The sequence below is a fragment of the Sus scrofa genome, chromosome 13 (genome assembly GCF_000003025.6).
Source record: "Sus scrofa isolate TJ Tabasco breed Duroc chromosome 13, Sscrofa11.1, whole genome shotgun sequence".
Lineage (NCBI taxonomy): Eukaryota > Metazoa > Chordata > Mammalia > Artiodactyla > Suidae > Sus > Sus scrofa.
Window position 1 is genome coordinate 206,440,078 of NC_010455.5, and position 13,875 is coordinate 206,453,952.

A 13,875-nucleotide genomic window follows, 5' to 3' on the forward strand; every position below is an offset into this window, starting at 1 on the left:
AGAGGGCGGCTGCCGGGGGACACACAGCCTGCCCCCGGCGACCTGGAGTGACTGGGCATGAGTAGGGTCCGCACAAGGCCCAGGAGGGCCCGTGAGGCCTGGCTCGCGCTGCCACCGGCCAACACAAGCCAACGCCGTGCTCAGACGGAGGCGAGCCTCGGGGCTTGGGCATGTCCGGAGGGAGCTCACGGGAGTGCTGGCCTTTCTGCCTTTTCTGCAACGACCTGTGACACTGCGGAGGTGTAAGGGGAGTGACTACAGTGAGTGTGAAGCTGTTGTCTGCATTTGGTAAATAGAGGGAAGCCGGAAGGAGGGAGTTGGCGAGGGGACAAGGAGCACGCGCTGGGAAACATGTGTGAGCCCCAGGTGGGAGCTCGGGGCTCGGGAGCATCGGTAAGGCAGGACGTCCCCTCTTGTCCCTCAGGGAGCGGGGGCCTCGGACGTAGCTGGCCCCAGCTGATGGGGGAGCCCCAGGAAACACACAGCCTGCTGGAAGCCAGCTCCCGCCGGCCTCACTGCCCACTCCTGGAGCAGGCCGTTCTGTTACCCGCGGGGCAGACCTTCTCATTTACATTCTCGCAAAGATCTAACCCCCCTCTGTCCAGATTCTGGGACATGGCCATTTGAGACGCCAACACAGCTCTCTTTTCTCTGAGGCTGACCCCAGGCATTAGAAAGACACATACCCTGTCAGCCAGCCACAGGGGTTGGTTCTGGGATGCTCCATGGCCTAAGCCATGTCATAAGAACCCCCTCTGGGAGTTCCCGCTATGGCCCAGTGGGTTAAGAATCCAGCTAGTATCCATGATGTTGCGGGTTCAACCCCTGGTCTTGCTCGGTGGGTTAAGGATCTGTGTTGCCATGAGCTGTGGTGGAGGTCGAAGACTCGGCTTGGATCCCACGTTGCTTTGGCTATGGTGTAGGCCGGCAGCTATAGCTCCGATTCGACACCTAGCCTGAGGACTTCCACGTGCCATGAGTGCAGCCCTAAAACAAACAAACAGAAAAAGAACCCCTCTGAGACTTATCTGTAGAGTGGCTGGAATGTCAGTTTCTTCCGACTGGGCTGCTAATGTAAGATTGCCAAAGGCCACCTCCCGCCCCGCCATGGGGAGAGAATTGACTCCCAGAATGAAGTCAATCAAAGACAAGCAGAATCAAGACATGTAGAGAGAGGCAAAGCCTTGAGACTATCATTTGAGTTCCTGGATCCAGCCATGCCTGAAGCTGCTCCTGGGTGATGTATTTAATGTAAGCTAATAAATTTCATTTTTTTCTTTTTTTACTTACATTCATTTGAAGTGAGATTCTGGACCAAGAGAGTTCTACCTACAACAGAGAGACCAGGAATGCCAGGTTGACATACTGGGCACTCAAGGTAGGTGTGTGCAGAGGTACTGTGGATACAAGGGCAAGGGTAGGGCTGGTCTTGAAGGACACATGCAGCTACTCAGGCAAAGGCTGCAAAGCATCCCAGTGAGGGACCCCCATGGACATCAGAGAGGATGGAGGCAGGGGCTACACGCAGTTGGAGATGGCCGTGAAGGGCCGGGTCCGGGCAGGGAGCAGCAGGGGAGGAGGCCAGGTGCCGCAAAGCCATGAGCTGGGGATTCTATGGGTGGCAACCTGGATCCGCGAGGTTATTAAGCACACTCCCAGCAACCAAACAAAATTTGCAAATAATAGATTCTTGGCCTGTAACTTCTTGCAGCAGGGCGATTGAATGCCTGGACCACAGCACCTCTTCCTAAAATCCCTGTGTCCCTCCCATCCGATCCTGCCCAGTAAAAACAACACCGTCAGGTCCTCCCCTCCCAAACCCTCCATTTAGCCACAAAGGACCTCTCCTCCCTCCCCTTCTGCCTCCCCGTCTCCCCCCCACTGCCTTGAATCAGGGGACCCATCAAAGCTCCTAGCCAGCACCCTCGCCTCCAGCCTGGGCACCCCGACCCCAGGCCCCTGGGCTTCCCAGGTGCTCCCACGCAGGTGCACAGGCCCCAGCTGGGAAGGGCTGGCACCTGCAGCAGTGCTGGCGCCTTGACCGTCTTTGTCCTTTCACACACGGGCGCCTGGTGTTCACCCCACGCTGGGCCCCACATCGTGTGGCTGCAGAGCCCCCACCCCTGCATCTCAACCCTGACCTCGCCTGGGCCTGGGGGATGCCCCAAGGCACGGAGAGGGGGCTCCAGGCCCGAGCCACCCCCCTTCCCTGGTTCGGGGGCTGGTTCACACTCAGAGACACGTGGTGACAAGGGAAGGCCCAGCCTCAGAGCCCCAGGCAGGCTGGGAGGGGCTCTCGGAGGCACAGAGCCAGTCCAGGAGCTTGTCACAGCCCCTGAAAGCCACGCTGGTCCTCATTCAAGGTGGGTGTGGTGGTCGAATGGGCCCTGCCTGGACAAGCTAATCAGACGTCCTCAGCCCAAGGTCATGAGCCGAGTGCAGTCAGAGCAAGGAGGGAAGCCTCTCAGGGGCTCAAGGACCTGCAGGAGTCGCCTGAACCCCTGCCCAGGGGGGAGGCACCTCCCTGGCAGTCCATCCATCCATACTGGGTCACGCCTCGGGGGAGACGGCGGGGAGGCACTCTGAGTTAGACAGAGGCTTCTGCCCCGCGTCAGAGCCCAGCTTGGACCTGGAAACCCAGAAGCTGCCAGACCTCCCAGGCAGGGCGGGGCCCTTGCTGCCCTGGGGCCAAGGCGGGGGCAGGGGGGCACCTCCGCCAGGCAGAGCTTCAGGGGGCCACAGCCTCACCTCCCAGCAGGGCCTTGTCTGAAGGAATTCAGCGTCATGTGTGCTGGGGTCTCTGCCTTTGGCTCTGAGGTTTTTCCCAAAATAAGCAAAGAAAAGGTCGTCTTAGTTTCTCCGTGTCAACGTCAAGGATGAAGTGCCACCTGAAAGGGACCCTCATTTATGCAATAACTTCGAGGAGTGTGTGCAGAAAGCCAATTCACGCCCAGGAAGCCTGGGACTCAGCTCTGCCCTGAGGCCAAGGCCGGCCCAAGGGACAGGGAGACACCCCCCCACACACACCGCCTGAAATCCCGCCCGCTGGGCCATCCGCAGGAGCCCCCGGCTGGCCGAGCAGGCTCTGCCCACACCTGCAGCATCAGCCGAGCATCCCCCCCCACCACCACAAGGACCTTCTTTGAGGCAGGTCTTTGTGATAATATTTGACAATAAACTAAGGCTCCGGGGAGCCCAGTTTACAGTAAAGGTCCATTTCCCTCTGCCTGGCTGCACAGGACTCCACAGGAAGGAGAACCCACGTGGCGTGTTCCGGAGCTGAGGTGGTCGGGCCTCAGCATCACCTCCTCCAGGCTTCCTCGAGTCACGCGTGACACAGACCCGCAGCTCCACCCCCAGCCCCTCCAGGACGCTTTGCATTGTTGCAACCTTGCAGTGTGTTCCCCGTGACAACAGAGGTTGCGGACACAGGGACCCATGCCCACATGCACCACACACACAGGCGCACCCTCGCACACTTGCACAGGCGGGCAGCGTGGTGCACACGGCGCCCTCCCGTGTCATGGGGACACCTGCTCTCAGCAGGCCCCGCCTGGCCAGCAGCCGGCACGGGGGCCGTCAGCAGCTGGAGCTGTCCAGAGCCCCCGGAGCCCCAGAACCACAGTGTCCTGATGATGGGCACGGTGTTGGGGGCGGAGCAGGTGCTCTGCCGAGGGGGCACCCCTGGCACAGCAGCAGGGGCCCCCAGGCCAGCCTCCAGGTCCAGAGGAAACGGGGCTCCTGAGCACAGCCCCCCCCCCGTGCCCTTTTCCAGTGGCAGCCTGCTCTCCTGCTCGGCAGGGCGGGTGCTGCTCCCCTGGTGTCCTTCTCAGGGACAGGGGCCTCTCCCCCAAGGTCACCTCTCTCCCCATGGTCACCTCTCCCCGTGGTCACCTTTCCCTCTGGTCACTTCTCCTGTGGCGACTTTTACCCCTGTGGTCACCTCTCTCCATGGTTGCTTCTCCCTCTCAGGTCACCTCGCCCTTTGAGGTCACCTCTGCCTGTGGTCACCTCTCCTTGAGGCCATGTCTTCCCCTGGTCATTCTCCCCCTGTGGCCTCTTCTCCCTCTGTGGTCACTTCCCCGCTGAGGTCACCTCTCCCCCTGAGGTCACCCCTTCTCGTGGTCACTCTCCCCCTGTGACCACTCTTTCCAGAAGTCACCTCTCCCCCAGTTCACCTCTCCCTCTGTGGTCACTTGCCCCCATGGCCACCTCTCCCTGTGGTCTCCTCTCCCCGTGGTCACTCTCCCCCTGCTCATCTCGGCCCCCGTGGCCCCTGCCCCACCGCAGTCACGCAGACCAACACGAGACGCCCTCCTCCTGGCAGGAGCTGTCCCCCCAGCCCCCAGGGTCAAGAGCACAGTCCCTGGGCTCCCGGGCACCTGACCGCGAGTCACACCAGCCAACACCAGCTGATTTGCTGGGTTTCGTCTGAGTCACTGAAGCACTCAAACCTCAGCTTCCTCCTCCGTGTGGCACCAGGACAAAACATTTGCTTTCAAGCCCGTCACAGTGACCAAGTAGGACTAAGTCGGAACGCGGGATTCTGTGCCCACCTGTGCCCAGGTCTGCGCCCGTGTGTGCACAGGCGTGCAAGCACAGTCACAGAGCAGCCCACCACCCTGTCCTGTCCCTGACCTGCTCAGAAAAGGCCATGGAGAGTGAGCATCACACTCAGAGGAAGTAGGAATCGGGGGCCACCGGACGGGGTGAGGTTTGGGGGCAGAGCCCCAGGCCCTCTTCTGCTTTCTGCAGCTGAGCCCTGGGTCAGCTTCCTCCTCTGGGCGCTGGAAACACGAGTGGGCGTGAGGTCGAGTGATCGTGTGTGACAGCTGGGACATCATTGGCCCTGGTGCCGCCCTGCACGGGGGTCCTGCCCCTGCTCACCCCCAGGGCTGTGGTGCCTGCTGGCCAGACCCAGCACTGGTGGAGATGCAGGCGCTGTGCCCAAGGCTCCCGGCTGGCAGTGGCTCGGCTGCAGCACCTCCCTGCTGGCTCCCTGCGGTCCTTCTCTGGGGCATCTCCAGTGGTGCCTGGCCCGTGGGCCCTGGCCATGGCCCCGCCACCTCCTGAGCTCGGGGACAGCTCAGAAGGAGGTTTTCCTTACAGAGGGACAGCCGTGTCCCCTAAGAGCAAACAGGGCCCCTGAGGCACCTGGGCCATGATGCTGTCACGCCCCTGTCAGCTCTGCCAGGGTCTCACCCCATGTGAACTGCGGGGCAGAGCTGGGGGTAGCCCAGCCCCCTAGGCCTTGGTTGGCTGCTCTGGAGGAGCCCGTCCCTAAGCTGGACCGGGAAGCCACGAGCAGTAAAGACGGGGGACCGGGGTGCTGCTCCAAGACGCCCTGATGTGTTTCTACTCGTGTCTCGGGTTCTGGCAGCAAGCGGGCAGGGGGCCCAGTGCTCCTCCCAGGAGCCCTTGAGCTTCTAGAACCAAGACCAGCCCAGTGCCTGCTGCCCCCAAGGTGACTTTCTGCCCTCCGCTTGCCATGCCCGCCTGGGGAGGGCACTTCCCTCTGAGTTTTCATTTCCCTTTTTCCCAAGGAGGGCAGACCACCTGCCCAGCCCAGGACAGGCCCTCTGAGGGTGGCTGCAGCAGCTCCAGGCCCCGGGTTCAGGGCTCAGCACGGGCCTGGCACCCAAGGGCAGCAGTTGGTTTTGGGGACTTGTGCCATCCTTCCTAAATATAAGCAGGGAGGGCATTGCCTGGCCCAGAGGACAGGACTCAGATTGGCCCTCGCTGGCCCTCGCCTGCCCTGGGTCTGCCCTGCTGGCAACTCCCTTGCGCCCTGAGCCCTGGGCCCTAGGACCAAGGCTGCCCCGAGGTCCCCCCAGGCCAGGGGAGGCCCCCTGAGCCATTTCCCAAATAAAGCCCAGGCCTCACAGGCAGCCAGCCCTGTTCACCCAGCAGCGGCATGGGGATGGGATGTGTCGTTCAGTCCAGGAGGAAGGTGTGTCCTGTGCACCCTGCTGGAGGCCAGGCTTTGGGCACATGGCCCGGGCACATCCCTACCCCCTGCCCCCCGCAAAGCCCATGCTGTGCCCAGCTGGGTCCTCACTCCCAGCTGAGACTAGGGCTGAAAGAGGCCGGTACTGCCAGGAGGAGGGGAGGCGGGCAGGGTGGGGGCAGCGGCTCTGCCTCCTGCTTTGCCCTCCGCCTTTGTCCACCCGGAAGGCCGGCGTGTCCCCCCGGGGGTCCCCCGCTCACGGCACAGTGTGCGTGTCGGGCAGAAACACGCGTGTGCGGTGGGAGGGGGTCATTTCACCAGAGAGATACTCCCCAGCCACGTGGGTCGTGGAGCGCAGGGAGGGCGGGGCAGGCACCCCGGGAGGGCACCAGGAGACCCCGACACCCGCGCTGGGGGTCTAGCGTCCTCTGGAGATGCCGGGCTTTGCCTGCGCTGGCCTCCGTATCCTCTTCCTGTGGCTGCTGAATCGAACGCCACAGCCAGGGGGTTAAGACGACACGATAGATTCTCTCACGGTCTGGAGGCTGGGGCTCGAGATCTAAAGGTCCTGGGCCCGAGCCCTGCAGGTGCTGCTCGCACGCCCGCCACCGCCAAAGCCTGGCAAGGGGAGCCGTGACCCCACCACCCCTTGGCACTGGCCTCGGACATCAGCTTCACCTGGACCCCTGCCCAGCCCCACTCCGACCACGCACGGCTGGCCTGACGTCACCAGGTCCCGGGGAGGGTGGGGGGCTGTCTCCTGCAGGAGTGGCAATGCTGAGTGCACGCTGGGTCCTTTCTCTCGTGAGACCCGCTTCGCACTCCATTCACAGGGGGCAGCCCCCGTGATGCACGCCTCCCCCTGACCCTCACCCCCCACCCCCCCTCCTCTCCCACTCTTGCTGCAACCCTGCACCTGTGAACCACACATGCCTCTTGGCCCCCTCCCCACCCCCGAAGCTCCAAGCTCAGGCAGCGTGACTGTGGTGGGCGGTGGCCAGAACCCCCTGCACCACTGCGGCAGGGCCGGGGAGCTGCAGGCACTTTGAATTCCCTGTAGCCAACGGCACGCTGTGTCCGTGAGAGGCACTAATCAGCGCCTGACTCAGACAGGCAAAGCCTATTGGGCTGTCAAGCCTATTTCAGGAAAATTAATTATACCCCACATGGAGAGGGAACTCGCCCATGAAATGTCTTAAATGCACCGGCCTGGAATGCCACAGCAGGGCCTGCCTGCAGCTCCCCGGCTGGGACAGGGGTGGGCAGAGCTGCCATATACCCCCAGGTGTTGGGGAGGTTCCCACACAGCGGGCAGCCGGGCTCTAGACCCTTCCACCTGGGGCCTTAGTCCCGCCATCCTTCACCGATGAGGGAACCTGTGACCATGGTGAGAACCTGGCTGGTCCACGTCTGCCAGGGGTGGGGGTGGGGGAGGGGCTCCGAGCCCCCGAGCCCCAGGGTGTCTCTTTGGATAGCACCTCACCCCAGCCCCTTCGTTTCCCTACCTGTTTTTTGGGGTCTTCTGATTCTCCGATGGGAGGATCAGGGCAGCTGTTGTGTCCAGGGACCAGGCTGGGAGCCAGGCTCCGCTAACCAGAGCTGAACCACCAGCCCCAAGTCTCTAGGCCCCACCGTCCTCGCCAGCAGAGTCCATAGACCAGCAGCCACCTGCAAAGGTCAGGGACAAGCTTCACAGTGATAAATACCCGCGGTGATAAATATGTCGCCTGGCGTCCCTGCACGGCATTGCCCATGCCTGCTCTCCCCGTGCCTCAGACGCTGGGGACACGGGATGCTGTTGACCACGTGACAGCAGCAGAAGGGGGTGGGTTACAACCCAGCTGCATGGAGCCTGGCCGGGGAGTTGCTGCCTCCACCTATCACGGGCCCGCAGCAGCCACAGGTCCAGTGCTGCAGGTGGAACCATGCTTGGAGCTCCCAGAAAAGCCCACCCCCTGGTCCCGCTAAGCCTTCATATCTGAATCCAGCAGTGAAGGCTCGTGTCAGCACGGGGCCTCCGAACCTTTGTCATTATTGTTGATGCTATCATAAAAAGAAATCTTATACAAAGACTCCAAAACACGATAAAAGTGGCCATGGGTCCACAGAACAACCAGCAGGAAGTGGACAGAGGGCACGTGTGCCACACCTCCTCCCACGTGGAGACAAAATGACACAATTAAACACAGTCAATGCGGAAGAAGACGGATGAAGGGGTCATGACGAGGAGCAAGGAAGGAAGAAACAAGCCCAAATGAAGGGGTGGCAGAGAGACACACTGGGCCACTGGTGACCGTAAACGCTCAGGGGCCCAAACACGCCAACCGGAAGCAGCGACACTGGGCTGGATCGACATCCAGGACCCAGCTCCGTGCTGTCCATGGGAAGTCCACTTCAAAGACTGGCTGAAAGCGTAAAAACGGTGACAGATGTCTCATGCCACCACCGACCCAAACAACTAGAATGGCAGCATTGAAGCAGACCTCAGACCAAGGAAGATGAACGAGAAAATGAGGGACAGCTCATGGTGATGAAAGGGTCAATTCGTCAGGACGTATCACTCCTAAAAGTGCCTCCACTCGGTAAGAGCGGCTCAGGGGCCATCGCTGAGAAATTCCGAGAACCGAAGAAAGAAGCAAATCCACACGCACAATCCATGCGAGCTCAGTGCTCCTCTCTTACTGCGGACAGAAAAGAAGACAGAAACTTGGCAGAATGGGGAAGACTGTGGCAGCATCATCGCCCACCTTGACCCAAGCAACGTTCATGGTGCATGCCAGCCAGCGGAGCGGAACGCATACTCTTCTCAGGGACGCGCAGAAGATTCACTGAGATCAACCATGTGCTTCTCCACCAAACAAGTCTCAGTGAAAAGGAAGGCGTTGCTGCAGAGCCTCCCGACCGTAAAACATACCGAGAGCACGTGCAGAGAAATAAAGCCAGCGCGGCTGAAGGGACAAATGCCCCGAAAGATCTAAACCTCCAAAGCTCATGCGAAGACGAAATGGAAAACCCGAACAGCTCTAAGTTTGTAAATGAAATTGAACCTGAAATTGAAAACCTTCCCACAAAGCAACCCCAGCCCCAAAATGCCTTGACCGATGAACTCCAGCCAACATTCAAGGGAGAAATAACACCAGTGCCACACAAATAAATAGATTGGATACAATTTCTAAAAATTGACAAGCCGACTCTAAAATTTATGGGGGAGTTCCCACTGTGGCTCAGCAGCTTATGGACCCAACTAGTGTCCATGAGGATGAGGGTTTGATCCCTGGCCTTGCTCAGTGGGTTAAGGATCCAGTGTTGCCATGAGCCATAGCATAGGTTGCCAGCACAGCTCGGATCCCACACTGCTGTGGCTGTGGCACAGACTGGCAGCTACAGCTCCAAATCAACGCCTAGCCTGGGAAATTCCATATGCCGTAGGTGTGGCGCTTAAAGGCAAAAAAAGAAAAAAAGAAAAAAAAAATCTGCGGAAATGCAAAGGACCTAGAAAAGCAAAAATAGTGTAGACAAAGAAGGAAAAAAAAACGAGAAAACATTTCTCACTTTTATCAAGACTTAAGCTTTAATAATAAAAATAATTAAAGCAACAAGGTATGGCCATTGGATAGATACGTGGATCCACAGAACAGAGTCTAGAAATAGGTCCTTACATTGTAACAAATGTATCCAGTTAATTCAATGGAGCAAAGGAGAGCCTTTTCAATAAATGGTGTTGGAATAATTGACTATCCCTAGAGAGAAAATATACCTCTCTGCTGTCCCGCACCACGGGGGAGTCATCTCAAAGTGGACCACAGATGTCAAAAGAGAAGCTGAAAGTATAAACCTCCAGAAGGAAACAAGGGCATCTTCTCAACACGGGTCCGCGGAGATTTCTTGGTTGACCATGAAAGATGAAACGGTAAATTGGACTTCATAAAAATTAAATCCTTCAACTCCACTGTTCGAATGAGCGGCAAGTCACAGGTGGGGGAAGTTGTGTGTGTGTGTGAGCATGTGTCTATATCTATACACACACACGCCAAAGAAACTTTGATGCAAAGTATATAAGGATCTCTTACAGCTGCGTAAGAATTCCGCCAACCCAATTAAAAATTGGCAGAGTCTCAGATAAACAGAATAGCTAACAAGCACATAAAAAGATGTTCAATATCACGCATCGTCAGGGAAATGCAAAATAAATCAGGATAACGGACCTATTAGAATGGCTGAAATTTTAAGGATTGACACTACCAAGGGCTGGCAGGGACGTGGAGCATTCAGGACGCTCCCACAGTGTAGGGGGGAGGGTGTATGGTGTGGCCACTGGGGGTGGCAGTTTGGCAGCTCCTGACAAAGTTACCAGACCATCCACCAGACATCCTGCCACCTGTCACCCCAAGGAAACAGAACCTGTCCATACAAAGACTCACACAAACACCCAGGGCAGCATCATGTGAATAGCCCCAAACTGGGAGCCAGCAAGTGGCTGTGGACTGGGGAGTTGATAAGCATCTTCCGCCCCACCTGTGCCAGGGAACCCAACCTGGCACTGAGGGGCTGGTACCCACAGCACCCGGACAGGTGTGCCCGGAATCCTGCCGAGCAAAAGCAGCCAAATAGAGGACACCCTCTGGGACCCATTTGTGGGAACGTCTAGAAAATGCCAACTAGCCCACGGAGGCAGAGCAGCTGCCTGCAGCTAGGAGCATGGGAGGGCCCACCCGGGAGGGCCCACCCAGGGGCTCGTGACGCGGCAGGTGACAGAAGCGTGCGTGTGGATTTTGGTGGGCACACAGGCTATGCCTTGTCCAAGCTCACTGCACTGCATGACAGGTGCGTCTGATGGTGCGTCAATGACAGCTGCTTGGTTCTGGAGGCACCTCGTTTCTGGGGGTTCGTGTCCCCCGAGCTCCTTGCTGTTTTCAAACCTCAATCCAGGGGGACCCGGGCTGGTCACGTGACCCCTTGCTGCTGGAAGTGGACACACTCGATGAAGGAGGAAAGATAAGGTCCCCTCGGATGGAACCAAAGCCCCCCAAACCTGCTGGAGAAGGGTGGCTGGCCCAGGGCCCGTGAGCTTCACGCCAGCACATGGCTCCTTGGAGATGCGGAGACACGGGGGCAGAGCTCTGTCACCTGGGCCTCATGAGTGATGTTTCTATTTTTTATAGAAATCGCCTTCAAATAAGTGAAATGATGGCAATTAAAGACGAATGAATCAGACCGAGACCCAGGCGCTCCCTGAGCAGAGGGATTGAACCTGTTCACTCTTTTCCCCCCTCCCCTCTCCCTCCCCCCTTCTCGCTCTCCTCACGGCCCACCCCCCAGCGCCTCTAGCCCCTGCCCAGATTCCAGGCCTTCTGGTTTCCGTCCCTCCTCTCACCAGGGACAGACAGCCCCGCCCTCGGACCCAGGCCTGGAAACCGTCAGGTGGGCCCTTAAAGAAATCCCCACCCTGGATACCCTCTTCAGGGCCCCCTCCCAAGGTCAAAGGTCATGCCACAGGGCCTGTGCTCATCTGAAACTTCCTGCCATTGCTCCGGAAGGAAAACTAATGGGCCGCCTCTTCCTTCCACCCCAGCCAGCCGGTTCCTCTTAGGCCAGATTCAGTTCCTGCCTCGGAGGGAGATGGAGTCTCGTCTCCAGCCAGGACTGCCCTCGCTCTCATCCCGGCTGCCCGGCCGTCCACGCCCCAGCCCCAGCAGGGTCTGGGCCCCCTCCGAGCGACCCCATTTCTGGACACCCAGAAAGCCTCCCTCTTAGAGCAGGGCGGGCTCTGGCGCACATGTCCCATGGCCCAGCTGTGAAGGCGCCACCAGCTCCGTGCGGCAAAGGCTCACTGTCGGCACACAGGTGCCTTTAAGGGAGGCCTCCTCTCTCTGCAGAGGCAGCATTTTCAACACCAGCACGGAGATGGGGCTGAGCCTGAGCCGCCCGGTCCACCCGCCCTTCCTCTCTGATGGACATATGCCCGCGGGCTGTGGCGACGCTGCTGGGACCCTGCAGGGCATGGCTGCATTCCTGGGCCCCCCCAGGGTGCCAAGCGCTGTGCAAAGGGGCTGCCGAGGTGGTTAGTGTTCACATCCCTCTAATAAGGAGACAGCATCTGAAGGCCACTGGCCTTCTGTTTGTCTTGGGAAAAGGAAGGGTTTCAGGAGCAGATCCAGAGCCCAGGACGGAGTTCTAATGCCCTGTGGGGTCTCTCCAGGGCTCCCTGAGTGGGACTCCAATCTCCAACCTGGGAATTCTAGAACGTGCCACTTGATAACAACAACAACGGCAATGGTAATAATAATGATGACGGCACATCACCCGCCGGCTGAGAGCTGGGGCTCACTCCACGGAGGCGCGCTCAGGACCACCGCCCTGGGGTGAGACGCGTGGTGAGGGCGCGCTCAGGACCACCGCCCTGGGCTGAGATGCGTGGTGCCCGCAAGAAGCTGAACGTCTGGCTGCGGAGCCAAGATACACGCATGCCAGGATGCCAACATGACACACACACAAAAGCCAAACGTATCGAAAGGTGTCGACACAGGGTTCTTCCTGGTTCACAAGGCTCTCCATCCCAAAGTCACCTGGATTCGGGAGTTCTCTTTAGTCTTCTGGATGGTAAAGCCGCAGAGCCTGAGTTTGGCAGCCAAGCCAGCCCCATCCCAGGTGAAGGAGTCAGAGGTGCCAGGGGTGCAGCGCCAGCTCCGTGGGCCACGCCTGAGGGAGGCCTGAGCAGGGGTCCCCTTGGAGTTGCCAGTCTCCCCTAGAGGCACGTCTGACCCGCCCTCCTGTCAGACGCCAGCCTCGCTGTGAACCACAGCTCCTGATTTAAGCTCCTCTGCTCAGCAGCGAGCCCCCGAACCTGCCTAGGCGCCCCAGAAAATAAGGAGCTGTTTGCGGACCTCCTTCCCACGGCCACGAGGCCCCTCGCCTCTCAGCCCTGGGGGCGGTCGGAAGGGCTTGGCATTTAAGCAACACACACTGGTGTTCCCAGAATGTGTGGAAACACCCTGAGTCAGTCTCTACAGCCGCCCCCTCACGGCGCTCATCTCTTGTCCCTGGAGGAAGCTGTGGTCCATCTCTCAGCATCACCTCCTGAAAGCATCTTTTTTTCTTTTCAGTTTGGAGAAATACACATAAAATGTACCATCTTAGCCATGCTGAAGTGTACATGTCAGTGGCGTTGGGTACACTCCCATTGTGCAAACTTCATCACTACCCGTCTCTAGAACTTTCCATCTTCTCCAAACGGAAACGCTGCCCCGACTCACACTCATCCTCCCTCCCCTCCCCCAGCCCCTGGTGCCCGCATTCCTGCTTTCTGTCTCTAGGGATCCGACTCCTCCAGGGACCTCATGTTAGTGGCCCACAGTATTTGTCCTTCTGTGACTGGCTGGCATCACTGGGCATAAGGTCCTCCAGGTCCATCCATGTCACAGCAGGTGTCAGAATGCCCTTCCTTTTTTAAGGCTGAATAATACTCCATCACATGGCTGGACCATATTTTGTTCATCCGTCATCCACTGACGGACACGGTGGCTTCGACTCTTTGTTGTCAATACGCTGCTATGAATGTGGGGGTGCAAACATCTGTGAGAGGCCCTGCTTTCAGTTCCTTGGGGTCTCCACCCAGAAGTGGCACTGCTAGAGCACATGGTAGTTGTTCTACTTTCTGAGGAACTAAAATACCGGTTTCCCACAAGGAACCTTCAAGTGTTCCGATCCCTGCATCCTTGCGAACACTTTTTTTTTTAAATTTTTATTACGGTGGGTTTACAATGTTCTGTCGATTTCTGCTGTGCAACCAAGTTTTACATTTATACACATTCTCTTTTTCACATCACCCTCCATCACAAATGATGAGATCTAATTCCCTGTGCTCTACAGCAGGGTCTCATGGCTTATCCCTTCCGACACTCCCTTCTTTGGCTAATGGCCATTCTAAC

At 58.5% G+C, this 13,875-nt stretch overlaps 1 long non-coding RNA gene across 1 annotated transcript; it reads right to left on the reverse strand.

The window, feature by feature from the left end:
- Positions 952 to 5,593, reverse strand: LOC110256500. The gene is made up of 3 exons (XR_002338092.1): positions 2,749 to 5,593; positions 1,291 to 1,329; positions 952 to 987 (listed from the first exon to the last, which is right to left on the reverse strand). It is a non-coding gene; the product is annotated as an uncharacterized LOC110256500 (long non-coding RNA).